The sequence below is a fragment of the Ambystoma mexicanum genome, chromosome 1p (assembly GCF_040938575.1).
Source record: "Ambystoma mexicanum isolate Mex_15411 chromosome 1p, UKY_AmexF1_1, whole genome shotgun sequence".
Lineage (NCBI taxonomy): Eukaryota > Metazoa > Chordata > Amphibia > Caudata > Ambystomatidae > Ambystoma > Ambystoma mexicanum.
In genome coordinates, this window is record NC_090921.1 from 1,044,946,422 (window position 1) to 1,044,959,948 (window position 13,527).

A 13,527-nucleotide genomic window follows, 5' to 3' on the forward strand; every position below is an offset into this window, starting at 1 on the left:
ACCCGCTGAAAGAAAAACTCAAGCTTCCAGAATTGAGTCTAAACCCGAGCCTGAACAGACAAAAAATCTCCCAAGGAAATCTGAGAACATTGTTGGCACAAATAAATAGCAAATTTTTGTCTGATACCCAGCGGTTGAACTACCTACAGTTGCTTAGTAGCTTTAAGCTCCTGCCAACAACAGACAAACAAAAAAACAATACCACACACATGCATATTCGAGAACAATCGCGAATAAGAAAAAGGAGCTGAGATGAGAGGTTAAAAAGATACGCCTACCCCAACCAAACCGTGGAGCAATAAGATTACTTAAACAACAATATAAAAATTGGATGAAGAGCAATAGAACTTTACAAAGCCAAAATGATGCCGAAACAATGCTGCTGGCATTAAACAACGAAACACGAGAGATTTGTGGAAACTATTGAATCCTCAAACAGACCCCACAGATAACATGTCAACAAATGTGGATGAACAGAAATGGAAATGACACTTCCTGACTCTTTATAAGGACAATATTACTGAAGGAAATAACATCTGTCATCATCAAAAAAGACCCTGCACTCTTATCTGGGAGACTTAGGATATTGTGAGAGCGATCACCAAATTAAATCCATCACGAGCGCCAGGTCCTGATGGCCTCTCTAATGAAATCATTAAAGCAAACAAAAACATCTGGACAGACATCTGTTCTCATATCTTCAGTTCCATTGATGAAACCAAATCCCTTCCTCCATCATGGCAATAGGCGGTTTTGCTACCAATCCACAAAAAAGGTGACAACAGATGCAAACATCAACCTATTTTTATTAAATTTGTTAAAACAAGAAGCAATTTACAACAAAAGACACATTTTTACAGCATTTATCGATCTCAAACTGGCTTTCGACCTAGTTAACAGAACTCAGTTGTGGTCTAAACTATATCAATGGGGATGCCCGGACTCCATATTGGAACCTTTGAAGCGGCTCTATGAAAACACCTCTACACTTACAAAAGACAGCAGAGTCTTAGAAGATATAACAACATACAATGGCCTCAAACAAGGTTGTCCATTATCAGTGACACTGTTCAACTTGTTTACAGCTGATTATGAAACTGAGACTAACACTCCGATGGCCAACCCCCCCCAAAATTAAACGCAACAAGCATCCCATGTATTATGTACGCGGATGATATTGTTTTATGCTCACAGACCCAGAGAGGGCTTCAAATAGCCCTAACAAAACTAGAGACCTATATGAAAACAAACCATCTTGAAATAAACACACAAAAATCGAAAGTCATGCAGCTTGCACGGACTCGTAACACAAGTCAGCAACCGAAAACAATGTTTTTGAATAAACAACCCCTAACAAGAGTAACAAATGTAAAATATCTGGGGATATGGGTGAATCAATCACCAACAGAATCGAACTGGGGTAATCTCCTCCAAATGAAAACCATCTCACTAGCCCGCCAAGGCCGATTCCTACACCGTAAATTTTCAATGCAACCAATCACAACGTTTTATGGACAGAAAGTTGTGGCAATCCTTTACGGAAGTGAATCAATGATTAATCTAGATGGAACAATATGGTCACGGCTAGAAGTCCTTTTTTGGAGGAAAGTATTATCATTACTTCAGTCTCTCCCAATGGTCCGCATTAGATATGAATTGGCACTACAATCTTTGACATCACTTCACATATGGAGAAAACTAGATTTCTACAGAAAACTCATTACAGAGTCCAACATGCCAGCATTAGAAATATTCCAGGAAAAAGAATATACAACTCAAGCAACCACCTTGCGAGCTTGGAAAATCCACATGGAAGACATAAGAAATCAAGCAGATGTTTCAATAGAACTGCTAAAATTGTGCCCGGAAAAAGCAAAAAAGAAAATTGCATATACTGGATAGAGACTATAGAGGCAAAGGCAAAATATAAACTCAATCAAGAATGTAAATTTGATACACACCCAGTGAACTGCCTTCCAACCTATTTCCAACGATTTCCTTCGACACAAAGTGAAAGATCAGTTTCTACGCTTTCGGCTAAACCTGCTACCAACTCGTGAACTACTGCATACTAGGAACCTTTTACCGATGGATAATGCCTTCTGCAGATTCTGTAAACAGTAAAATGAGCCTGAAACTCTGAAGCACATCACCATTGCTTGCCCAGCCCTGACTGATACGAAAATGCGCATTAGAGACATGTACCTAACTGCCCCAACTGAACTAACAACGGAAGATCGATGGGCTAAATTTCTTCAGGGTGGAACGAAAAAGGAAATCTTCACTATTGTGTACTTCTTAAAGACAATACTAGAAATTAAATGGAAATATGAATGAAATATTCAATGTATACCTAATGTGAGCCTATGGTGGTAAATCAGCATAATCAAAGATGAAAGGTTTAACATATAAAGCAAATCATTTTAATAAAAAAGAAAATAGTAATAGTAGAGAACCCCTGCAATCTGGGCCACACCACAAGCAAATTAGGTGCCTGTTCGTTTGCTCTTGCTTCAGTTTAATGCATCTCGTTCTAGTGTCCACAAGCAAAATGTTAATCTACTTGATATGTGACCCAATTCTTAAGCATAAACCTTTTCCTTGGACGCTGGTACCGTGGACAGAAGTAAGGCAGATTGTATATAGGCGTTTTGTCCTCTGCCCATTGGTCACACTCAGGATAATGTATATGTCTACCTAAGCATTTATTAATTTTATTCAATTGTATAGAGGGGGAACAGTGCTCTGATGATCACAAAAGAACGTACAATAGATAAGAAATAAGATGTGATGGGAAGCAGTGCGCTTCTTACAATGGGGTGAGTTTGAGGGACATTCTGACAAGGTTGTAGAGGGGAGTAAGTGGAACAGTTACAGGGAACAATACACAAGTGTACATACATAGATTAAGGACAACCAACATTGGACATTTTAATTGCAGGTAGGTGGTACAGCCAGCTGTGCTCACGATGAGTGGAGAAAGGGAAAGTGACTGATAGAGGAAGGTTAGAGGCGAGGGAAAAACATTAGCTAGAAGACAGATGAGGTAGGTTAAGAGGGTAACTTAGAGGCAAGGCGGTAGGTTTTTAGTTTGGTTTTGAACAAATCTGTGCGGACTGTCCAGGGGAAGAGAATTTCATGCAAGTAGAGCATGGAGAGAGAAAGAGCGGAAGCGAGAGGGAGCACAGGGACGGTGAGGAGCCACAAGGTTAATCGAGGAGGCAGAGCAGAGATTACGAGAAGGCTTGTAGAGTTGGATAGATACGGTAGTGTCTTACCGTGGATAGATTTGTGAACCAGGAGAAGACATTTAAATCTGGCCGTGTTTTGCATCATCAGCCATCAGCCTAGTGACACTACGAGGAAGTAGGTGTGAAGTGAGGGAGTTCAAAGAGAATCCTGGTAGCAAAGTTAATGTTCTTGTCAAGAGGACAGAAAGCAGAGTTGGGTTGACCAAAGAGGATGCTGGCACAGTAGTCCAGTTTAGAAAAGACAAGATTGGTTAAGAGATGCTTGGCGGTGTTTAATGGAAGACAGTGCCTGATTTTCCTAATATTTAGGAGGTTGAGGCGAGCTGCTGTTCCAGGTTTGGAGATGAAAGTAGTGAAGGTATGACGATGGTAGTAGGTGACACCGAGATTTCTAGCTGAAGAAGAGTAGGGGAGAGTATCAAGTAGAAACTGGACAGGAAGAGGAAGAGATGAGAGAGCATTTAGCAGGGAAGAAGAGCACCTCTGTTTTGGCAGCGTTTAACATCAGAGAGTGCAAAGCCATCCAATATCTAATGGCAGCGACACAGTTGGAAATTTTGATAGAGAGATCAGAGGGGAGTTCAGGAAAAAAGAAGAATATTTGTGTTGTTCGTAAAGAGTTGGTATAAGAACCCAACGGAGGAGATTAGTGCCTCAGGAGCAGAGGTGTAGAATTTAATGAGGAGCGGACCCAAGACAGAGCCTTGTGGAACACCAACAGTTAAAGTAGTGAGTTGAGAGGGGTTGTTGCTCCAGGAGACTGAGAATTGGCGAGGTGCAAGGTAGGATTCAATCCAGGCATGGGCTTGATTGCCAATTCCAAGAAGAAAGAGTATCAAGGAGATCAGAGTGATCAACAGTGTCAAAGGCAGTAGACAGGTCAAGGAGAATTAGGATAGGTTGGTGTGTTTAGCAGAGGAAATGAAGTTGGACACATTCATGAGAACAGATTCCATGGAGTGACAGGAGCAGAAAGCTGCATGTAGGGGCTCTTGAAGGTTGTGGATGTCTAAGAAATTGTTAAGACGGTTGAACACAACCATTTCAAGCACTTTAGAATAGAGAGATAATGCGAAAGTTAGCCGGTAGGTTTGGTCAGCCCCTTGCTTTTTCTTTAGGAGGGGGATGACCGTGGCTTTTTGAAAACGGAGGGAAAGCAGGCAGACTCCAAGCACAGGCTGAAGAGTTCAGCGAGGTGAGAGGCCACTAAAGGCGCAATAGGCATGGCTAGCTGAGGATCAAGAGAGTCCGATGGGGCACCAGATAGGTTACCCTTCATCAGTAGAGATAGGACTTCTTCAGTATTAGTGTGACTTAAGTGCATGGGCAGCTCACCCATTATATGCGAGGCAGCGTCGACCCACCGGGTCTTGAGCCACTCTGGCCCATTATGGAGGAGCCAGCCCAGTGAAAAACAGAGCTCTCCCTCAGCTGTTATTTTCAGCTGAAGGAGCGCTCTGCACTGTCAAAAGGAAACATTGGGCCTCATTACGACCCTGCCGGTCCGGAAAGAACAGTGGTGGTAAAACCGCCACCACTGTTCTTTCCGGACCGGCTGATTAAGAGTCCTGCAGGCGGGAGGTGTCACTCCCGCCAGGTCTGACCTGGCCTGTTTAACACCACCCGCCTGCAGGTGGACATGGAAACACCGGCTCAGTCAGACGGAACCAGTGTTTCCATGGTCCCCATCCCCATGGAGTCCTATGGGGCTCCATGGGAATGGGGACTAACACAATTCCGCCTCCAGAATTCCCAGGTCACCGGGGTCATAATGCCCCGATAATTCCAGGAATCACGGAGGCGGAATGGTAATACGAGTCCGGCGGTAACCTGCCGTTTTTTCCGGCTCGGTTACCGCCGGACTCGTAATGAGGCCCATTGTTTCCCTTTGAAAGTTACATTTCCCCAGCCACGCAAGGATGGGGGAACTGCTCCTGTGCCTCCTCGCACATACAGACAGAGCAGGCAATTGGGTCGTCTTCCTTATTCCTGTTTATGCTAGCAGGGGCCGAGCGCTGAAGAGGAAACTTCAGGACCTGCGGCAGAAGGTAAGTTTATGCTAATGTATTTTTAATTAAAATTATGTGTATTAATGCATGCATGCTTGCGTCAGATGAGTGCATGATGATGGGTGCTCGTGTGAGAGTGCTTGCTGTGTCTGAATGTTGTGTTAATGTGTGTGTGTGCTGGTCAGTGGAGTTGATTTTGGCGAGTGGGGGTTGGGGGCGAGGAGGTTTGTACAACCAAAGGCATTTTCAAAACGCCTTTGTTGCACAATTTCCCTCCCACTGTGCAAAATTCCGGTTGTCCTATAGATGTCTAGTCAAAAATACCATGCGAGAGAGAGAGAGAGAGAGAGAGAGAGAGAGAGAGTGTGAGTGTGAGTGTGTGTCAGGCATGCCATCCCCCGAGCACCTTGCATACACACAATCACATTCATCATGTGCGTGTGAAGCACTGGGGCCCAGGGTACTGGCATGTAATTTCTTTTACTGGGCATCTATGACAGACGTATAGTAAAGCATTCTATGCTTGAGCCCTGTGCCCCCCAGCACCTTGCATACACACAATCACATTCATCATGTGCGTGTGAGGCACTGGGGTCCAAGGGGCAGGCATGGCATTTTTTTACTGGGTATGCCCAGTAAAGTATTCCAGCCCAGTCCTCTGGGATTTCTAGCATCTCGCATGCAATGCCATGCCTGAACCCTAAGCCCCCCAGCACCTTGCATGTACACATAATTGATTATCTGTGCATGTGAGGCGCTGGAGGGCAATGGGGAAGGAATGCCATTTATGAATGGGCATCAGATAAGATTCCCAGTGAAAAATGCCATGACTGGGCCCCCCTACACCTCACACGCACACAATTAAAGTGTACCTGTGAGACGCTGGGGCCCTCAGGGGGCGGCCATGGCAGTTTTTACTGGGCATCTCTGCCCAGTAGAACATGCTATGGCAGTACTCTGGGACCAAAGCTCCCGACATACAACTGCTCCTTGACCCCTTCCACCGCCAGCACCTCGCACTCACACATTCACAATTAATGTGATTATGTCTGAGTGCAAGACGCTGGTGCACCATGGAGCAGGCATGGCATTTTTTTACTAGGCTCTAGGCATGGTTGATAAAGCAAGCATGAGAAGTGTTATTACGATGGTAGACTGACATTTTTATGCAGCAACTCTAGCCATTTGTTACTGTGTATGGCATTTTGTATTGGGCATCTTTGGGCCACTTTCATTACCCTTCTTGCCACCGACTCCCACTCTGACTCTGCCCTTGATAACCGTTGCCTCTCGATCACCAACACCCTGGACATCCTTGCCCCTGTCATGAGGATCTGCATGAAGCCTGCCTCCAAGCGCAACACCTGGTATGACTCCGACCTAATCTCTCTGAAACGCAACTGCAGAGTTACTGAGCGGAAGTGGCGGGCATCGGGCACATCCCCTGACAAACTGGCCTACAGCCTGCTCCAAAGGCATTACAGACTATCAATTCGCTCGAAAAAGAGGGCCAATATCCAAGCCTGCATCTCTGCGGCCTCGAACAACATGGGCAAACTGTTTAGAATCTGCAAGGAACTCGCCAATCCTACTGCAGTCTCCACTTCTCCCTTGCCATCCCTGAACCTCTGTACTTCATTTGCCACCCTATTGTTAACCAAAACTCATGACATCCTGTCCTCTACCACGGTTCCTCTGCCCTCATCAGCTCCCAGACCTCCCTTGCACCCATCCCCTTCCCTTCCCTTCCCTTCTACTCTCCTCATTCTCTCCCATAGCACTGGATGAGGTCTCTAAACAAGTCTTCTCTATGAAAGTCTCCTCCAAACAGGTGCTAACCTGCTCCTCCAGAACTATTAAGGACAACATTGCCTCCCTTGCGCCAGGCTTGGACAATTTCTGTAATCGCTCCTTTACCACTGGCTCTTTCCCGCTACCACTCAAGCACTCCCTTGCGCTTCCCCTCTCCTCAAAAAGCCCTCTAGAAACCCCTCCTACCTGGGGAACTACCACCTTATCTCAATTAACCCCTTCCTGGAAAAACACTTGGAGAAGATGGCTATCTCCCAACTGATCCAACACACTGAACCTGTTGGTTGTCTCTACGACCACCAGTCTGGCTTCAGAGCTGCCAGAGGCACGAAATCTGCTCTACTGAAAACCTTTGAAGACTTGCTCTCAAATATCTATTCCAACTCTCCACCTGTTCTTATCCTTCTGGATCTTTCCTCCACCTTTGACACAGTCAAATCATGCCACCCTCACAAATCAGCTCCGACTCCCTTGGCATCATGGGCCAAGCACTGGACTGGTTGAACGCTTTCCTCTCCAACCGACCTTCTCAGGTTCAACTGGGCCCTTGCAGTGTTATCCAGAAGACACGCAGCTCTCCTTCAAGCTTCCCTCTATGTGCTCCTCTCTTATCCCCGACTGTCTGACTGCTATTCAGGCATGGTGTGTTGCCAATGATCTCTGCCTTAAAGCCAGTAAAACTGAGATCCTTCTAATTGGGACTGTAGCTCCCTCCTTCCCTCTGGCCGCCCTCTATGGGTCTCTTCCCCTCACCCTCTTGTGAGGCAAAAATCCTTGGCGTCACCTTTGACTCCTCGCTCTCCTTCTCTCCTCACATTGCAGACCTTGCCAAGAAGGCACACTATCAGCTGCACCTCTTCAGAGGAATTCTCCCTTTCCTCACCTTCCACCAGAAACTGAATGTCTCCAGAGCTCTGGTCCTCTCTAGGCTGGACTAATGCAACAGCCTCTTCCTCAATCTTCCTTTATCCTCCTTCGCCCACTCCAACTAATCCAGAATAGGTCTGCAAGACTTATCCTTCACCTGAAGCCCAGGGACTGCATCTCTTCAGCCCTAAAATCTCCCCACTGGCTCCCGGTTGTTGCTAAGATCAAGTTCAAGATCCTCTGCATCATCCACAAGGCTTTCTGGGGCCAGCGACCCCACTACATCCAACTCTCTATCCCTAAATGTCTCCCTGCTAGAGCCCTCCGGTCCTCTAGCTCCAACTCTCTGTAGATCAAGCGCTTCTCTAAGCAGAGAGTGGGGGGTAGATCTCTCTCCTCTACAGAAGCCTCCCTCTGGAATGGTCTCCCTGCCCCTCCGAGGCTTGAGCCATACCTCCTTAAGCTCCAGAAGCTCAAGACCCTCCTTTTCTCTTCTTCCTAACCTCTCCACCACCTCCCCTGCCGCAGTGATTGGCAGCCTAGTTCCCTATGAGTTCTACAGGGCATCAGGCCTCCTGCCCAGCCCCCCCCCCTCCTAGCACTTAGCATGGGGACCCTCTCTCCCTGGACCTTTGAATTATATGCCACTTGCCCCCCTGGCCCCCTTAACACTTTCCTAGCCCCTGTTGCCCCCCTTCTTAGACCCCCCCTCCAACTTCACTTGCACTCTCTCCTCTTTACTTTCCTTCCCACCCTTGCACTTAGCATTGCACAGACCATCAACCCCCACCCTCTCCCTTGCAGTTCTTGTTACTGCACTTGCACGATCTGAATGTCACAAGGTCTAGTAGGATCATTATTTTCTCACTTTTTCCTCCCTTCCCTTTTTTGTCTTGTGGCGCCTTGAAATACCAGGCGCCTTACAAATAACCAATAAAATAAAATAAATATTACAAGCAGGATCAGTTGTATTATTCTTACTGTAGCATGACATTTTGTATTGGCATCGTTGGTAAAGCAAGCACGTTAAGTGTTATTATGAAGCAAGACTGGTACTTTTATGCAACCAGTCTACGCATTTCTTATTGCGGTAAGGCATTTTGTATTGGGCATCTTTGAAGCAAGCATGATAAGTGTTATTATGTAGCTTGACTCGCATTTTAGTAGAGCCCATTTTACATGTTTTCATACTTCATGCATTTTTAATGATAAAGCCAACTAAAGCATGTTCTTACGTGGGGTACACTGCCATATATTGGCAGAACAAACGGACAGGTTTTCTCATACGATCATTACTGGCATTATGTGCAAAGCAAACATAAGTATGTTCTTATATGGGAATCCTAGGGTTTAATGGTGCAGTCAGCATGGAAATGTATGGGCAGCCACTGTGAAAATGTTTTATACTGGCATGTATAGTGGGAAAAGGTATCATTAAAATGTGTTGGAGAAATGCTCATGTGCACTGTTGGCAACTTGCATCTATTGGATATTTTCATGAGTTACTTACAAAACCAATTGAAAACTGTTTGGCTTTTTACCCATTTTTTGTAAAAAGTAAGCTCTAAAATCCAACATCTGAACCAATTATTTGAAATAATGTCTTGGTGGGGGGAGGGGGCCCCTGAACCAACCTCGATTGGTGCGGACTCCCTCGTTACTCTCGGGAGTTGAGGCATATCTGGGACAAATATTTACGACCCTCCAGTTAAACAATCCACCAGCTGCCACTGCTAAAGTGGGAGATAGAGGCAGAGGATGATGTTACAGTAGGTGGACTGTAAACTGTAGGAGAAGGGAGTGTGAGGAAGGTCAGGAGAGTCTCACATTTTTAAAATGTTTGCAGTGAAGTATTCAGCTAGGTCGTTAGCTGTAAGAGTGGAGTTGATAGTCATAGATTTAGGAGAAGTGAGTTTAGGGTGCCCAGTAGCCGGTGAGGATGGTTGATGCGAGTCAATGCTGGTTAGGTGGAATTCCCTTTTTACTCTATTAAGAGAGGACTTGAGAGAGTTCAGGGCATAGAGGTAGAGTTGCAGGTCCTCGTGCAAGTGGGTATGCCTCCATTTGCTCAGCAGCCGAAGCAGATCATATGAATGAGGTGACCTATGGTTGAGGATGCAGAGACTTCGGGATTAAAGTAAGCAGTGGGAAGTGAGAGTAGAATGAGTCATGTTGTAGGGATTGGAAGCTGGAGAAGGCAGTGTTGGTGGAAGAGGTATCGATGTGAAGGAGGAGAATGAGAACTGTAAATCAGAGAGAACGTGAGGAATGGCAGAAGGTTTACATTTCCTTTGAGTAATAAGTGAGGCAAGTGATGAGGGGAGGTCAGAGGGTGGAAAGAAGATGGTGGTGGAAACAATTGACTGATTAGATATGAAGTTTTAGTAGCTGAGAGAGATATTAAGATGACTTAGAGATCCAAACAATTGTCCCCTGTGTGACTGGGTAGGTTTTGAATAGAGTAGAGAGCATGGTCACTAAGAAAAAGCTGAAATTCAGATTTCTGAGAGGTGGTTGGAGAGGGAAGGTTAAAGTAACCTTAGAGAACAAGGTGATGTTTATTGGAAAGAGAATCAAGGAGTTGCCCAGGATCAAAGAATGGTCTAATGGGACCAGGAGGGCGATAAATGGAGGTGATCTGAACTGAGTGAAGCAGAGCAATAGTAAAGATGGGGAATTCAAAATAGGTTGGAGATTTGTGAGGCAACGCGGCGGGAAGGGAGTAGGCGTCTGAAGCTTCCACCTCTGGCAGTCAATCGACAAGAGTGAATGAAGGATAGTTGGAGGCGTGTTGGGCCGCCGGAGTGACAGTGTCAGATGGAGAAATCCAGGTTTCAATGATAGCATGGTCTAAGGGAGGAGAACTGGAGTGAAAGTAGTCAGTGATAAAGCAAGTTTTGTTGCATACAGATTGAGTATTCCAGAATGCAATGTTCAGTTGATGTGGTACTGAAAAGTAGAGAAGTTGAGGCTCCGAGGAAGAGAGGCGAGGGGGAAGAGGAGTTCTGATTATCTTGTTGGCTTTGTTTGTTGGAAGGAGGTGGAAGGGAGATGAGCAATGGGCGTTTCGAGTTGTGAATTTTTTAATAGGGATAGGAAAGGAGGAAATTGTAGCATGATTGGAAAAAGCATAGGGAAAGGAGTAGGAAGAGCATCTGGAGTGAATGCATTCTCAGTGAGTAGCATATTGTGGAGAGACAGCACAGTAATTGGGAAGCTTGGGGTACTCACGGGTGCAACAGGGAGGAACGCAAAAGCAAAGGGTCATAGGCAAAGAGGCTGGTCAGTAGCTGGTCTTAAACCTTCACAGTTCTGCCCTTCGCTGGGACGTCCCTTGCTGGATGCCCCTAGGGAGTTCTGAAGGGATGACACATGCTCTCGTCACCCGATTGCCTAGACCACTCCTATTGTCCCTGGTGTTGCTGGGAGAAGGCGATTTCTTCCCGATTGGTGTTCCCGGAGGAGCCTCTTGTGGCCTTAAGCTGGAGATAAGGCTGATCCAAGATGGCCACAGGAAAAGTTGGCTGAATCTTCTCTGTGCACTCCACTGCAGATTCTGCATTATTTTTCTATATTTTTCCTTTCTTGTAAGGTGCTCTATGTGGAATACTTTATATAATTTTGCTGTGCACACGTCGTTGTACTTTAATTGTTGTGCACTATATGTTTTATTAAAAACATTTTTTTTACGGTTTCTTTTAGAAATTCTCAATTTCTTGCTTCTTCTTCCTCCTCTTAGTGTTGCCTCTGCCTTTCTAATAACCTTTACCAAATAGAAAAGATATGTTGGAAGGGGATTATAGTTGTAAATTGCTCAATGGTGGAACGGATTATCGCAACTCTTGGTCAGAAAATTGCTTTTAATAGATTATTAATAAATAATGAATACATTAATAAGGTGAGTGTAGATATGGTCCGCTTTTTTAAATTAGTCAAACTGTTTATTGCTATAATAGCTGTTAATAAGGACGTATATACAGGGGAGCAGCTCCACGTTCTACAGAATAAAAACTATAAAACAAACAATTCCTGTATATATGATCATAAAGGGCACCCCTTTCACCAGCATTTGCTGCAACTCGAGAGGCACTACTAAAGCATCATAGTCTAGATCATTAAAGAGAAATACAATCCCACAACATTCCTGATAGTGAGGACATCCCCGCATGTGCATGCCCGGCTCGCTTTCGCACTCTTGTCCAGGAGGCAGCCTGACTGGAGGTCATCCAGCAGCTCAGCTTACTTCAATTGAGGCTGAAGCTGTTGAGTGACAACTTTTTCAAGTATGTTGGCAAAGAACATAATATTTGATATGGGCCTATAACTGGCTAATGATGAGTGTTCATCAGGCTTCTTGAGCAATGGTGTCACTGCTTTTTAACTGAGCCTGGTGTGACACCATATTCAAGAGGAATGATGCAATGGTGAACATAAAGAGTCGAGGTATTTGAAGGTTTAGTGCCACTACCAGCTGGTGGTGACATCATATACAGAGTGCAATACCAGCTGAATCACCTCTAGGCATTCCAGATTTAGTACTTGTGAAAGTCAACAAATTGAACTTGATGGAGCCTTAAGTCATCCATTGCATAGCGACCATGTCACAGTGTCTTTCCCTGTGTCCCAAGCACCTCAATGTTAATTTATTCAAAGCTCTTCAAAGTCTGTGTATGTGCCCCAAATCCTTGAAGCTTCTGTGTGCTCCAAAGTCATCTGCTGCCATAGCCACCTTGTGTGTCCATGAGTGAACTCATGCTTGTGTGTGCTACAGCTGCTCACACTCAATATGGTACAGGCATCTAATACAGTCTGTCCATGTGCACAACAATCCACCTCACACTGTATCTGGCTCAAGCCCTTCGCCTGTTGCGGTTTAGGCTTCACCTGCTCCTTACCCTGTCCGTCTGTCCATGTGCACCATGCTCTGCACACTATGCGCCCCAATGCCACTTCACTACCTATCCATGCTCACAATCTTTCTGACTAGCTTTCCATGTGTTATGAACTTCCTACCAATGTGGAAGAGCCAGGTTACCTCACAAGCTTTACCCAGGTATTAAGTTAATCAGTCTTCCAATGTGTTCCAAGATATCCGTGCTATTGTGTTCAAATGCTAAGACCTCTCACACTGTCTTTGTCCACTGTATGAGATCCATGCTACGTCGCAATGTTTAAGTGCTTCAAGCTCTGAGACACTACACCCTCTCCAAGCTCCTACACACTAAGTTAATGTGAATTAAGCTCCTCAGACACTGTCTGCCCATGAGCTCCAATCACCTCAGAATATTTTCGTCATGTCCAGCAAACTCTCTGAGTGAACCCTGCATACACGGTTAAACGGATTCATGAAGAGACTCACCAAGAGATATTAACAGATGGCATCTAGTAGAGACTGTGGGAAACCTATCAAGAACAGTGACTGCTCTGGACTCCTGCTGCAAAGCTATAGAGAATTTGTGATTGTGGCTAAGCTGCTCTGACAAGCATCTGCATAACCAGATAATTTTTGTCATCCTTCCCTGTGTTGTTGTCTCTCTTAAAGAATGATGCATGTGTGAACCCAGTTAGACAAGGTATATGCAACATAG

The 13,527-nt window shown here is 45.2% G+C and overlaps 1 protein-coding gene across 6 annotated transcripts in view; it reads right to left on the reverse strand.

Moving 5' to 3' along the window:
• Window positions 1-13,527, reverse strand: part of LRRC36 (leucine rich repeat containing 36) — a 1,132,044-nt gene that overhangs the window by 463,305 nt on the left and 655,212 nt on the right. The gene's annotated exons all lie outside the window — the stretch shown is intronic.